This window comes from Podarcis filfolensis (genome assembly GCF_964270895.1).
Source record: "Podarcis filfolensis genome assembly, chromosome: 18".
NCBI classification, from domain to species: domain Eukaryota; kingdom Metazoa; phylum Chordata; class Lepidosauria; order Squamata; family Lacertidae; genus Podarcis; species Podarcis filfolensis.
Genome location: NC_139622.1, coordinates 1,609,966 through 1,612,073, shown reverse-complemented (window position 1 = coordinate 1,612,073; position 2,108 = coordinate 1,609,966).

The window sequence follows — 2,108 nt, the reverse complement described above, 5'->3', positions numbered from 1 at the left end:
TAGGTTTGATGAGGCCCTCAGCTCCTGAAAGTAATGGGGCCCTGAGAGCCGAAGCCGCAAGGCAGGCTGGGAAGTGCTGGCCTGCCCAGGCATTGGGGCCGAGTCAAGCTCTCCAGGCCTGACTGCCAACTGGGGAGTCACCCTGTCATGGGACTTGGCGGCCAGTTTCTCTCTGTAAGATGTCAATCAGAGTCAGTCGCCTCAGTTCTGAGCAGTATGGAATCTCAGTCAGACTGTTTGGAAGCATGTTGTTTAGGAAGAAGTTTATTTTAACGCAGTAAAGCTCTTATTCTCTAAAACTCTGCATTCTTAATTTACGCTGCGCGTCAGATTGTGCCTATGCTTACACAAAGAAAGACTACAAGCCTAGGAGACGTAGTGGACCACCAGCTTAGCGTGAGCCCACCGTGCGATGCAGCAGTGAAGAAAGCGAAGTCTATTTTAGGCTGCATCAGCAGAAGTCTAGTGAAAAGTGCCACTCTATTGTGTCTTGGTCAGACCACACCTGGAAGACGGTGTCCAGTTCTGGGCACCACAATCTAAGAAGGATGTTGACAAGCTGGAAGGTGTGCAGACGAGGGCAATCAAGGTGATCAAGGGTCTGGAAACCAAGCCTGATGAGGAACGGTTGAAGGAGCTGGGTATGTTTAGCCTGAAAAAGAGGAGACTGAGAAGAGATATGAGCGCCAGCTTCCAATATCTTAAGGGCTGTCACATGGAAGATGGAGCAAGCTTGTTTTCTCCTGCTCAAGGCAACGGCTTCAAATTATGAGAAAGGAGATTCGGGCTAAACCTCAGGAAGAAGGTCAAGAAGACAGGAAGAGCTTTTTGACAGTGGAACGGTCTCCCTTGGGAGGTGGTGGACTCTCCTTCCTTGGAGGTTTTTAAGCAGAGGTTGGATGGCCATCTGCCATGGATGCACTGGTTGAGATTCCTGCATTGCAGGGGGTTGGAATAGATGACCCAGGGGGTCTCTTGCACCTCTACAACTCTATGATTCTATGCATGGAAGGCGGATGCTGTCGTCCTTCCCCAAGGAGGAGCTTGACCACAGCAATAAACAACCTGTCTGGAATGAATGCAGAAAAGTCTGCCCAATGTATGGACCACTTACCAAGTCACCAAGGTGATTCATGCCCAGCTCATAGGTGTGCATCCCCTGGGAAACCTCTAAGTTGTGCTCTTTAATCATCTGTAGATTCTTCTCCCACACTTCCCTCCGGAAAAGTTCTTCCTCCTGCAAGGAACCCGATAAAGAGTTTGGACTCACTCGCTGGATCATCACCTCATCGTGGCGAGTGGGCTTGCCAAAATCCAATATCGCTTGAGCTCTGCGAGCGCAGCTTTCTCCCGATTGAAGCGCAGAGCGTTTGAGGACCCGGGACATTCGCCTCCTCTCCATGAATTTGCCTAAATCCTACTGCCTCCTGTGGCCGTGAGTTCCATAGTTTGACTATGCACTTTGTGAAGAAGGAGTTTTGTTCACCTGCCCTGAATCTTCCAATATTCAGCCTCCTCTGCTTACAATCCTTCCTAATACAGTGGTACCCCGGGTTAAGAACTTAATTCGTTTTGGAGGTCTATTCTTAACCTGAAACTGTTCTTAACCTGAAGCACCACTTTAGCTAATGGGGCCTCCCACTGCCGCCGCCACGCAATTTCTGTTCTCATCCTGAAGCAAAGTTCTTAACTCGAGGTACTATTTCTGGGTTAGCCGAGTCTGTAACCTGAGGCATCTGTAACCTGAAGCGTCTGTAGCCCGAGTTACCACTGTACTTGGAAGTTGCTGCATTGGTCTCTGGCTGCTTCAAAGGGGCTCAAAAACAGTTAGCGAGGAGCCAATTTTATGGAGGGAGGTGAAACACCAAACACCTCAATACAGCAGCTTGTTTTAGGTAAAGTTTTGAAGATACGATCCCACTGATGAGAAAGTCTCCAGGCCTGTAGTAATTGCGAGCATCTGTTTCATCCCTGACCAGATTTAAAGGACACTTTGCCTTCTGGTTCCCACAGACTCCATGGGGCATCATTAAAAGCAGGAGGAGGAGGGGTCTCATTCTGACTCTCCTTCCTACAAACTGTATTGTCAGTAGCTCCTCTTACTTCCT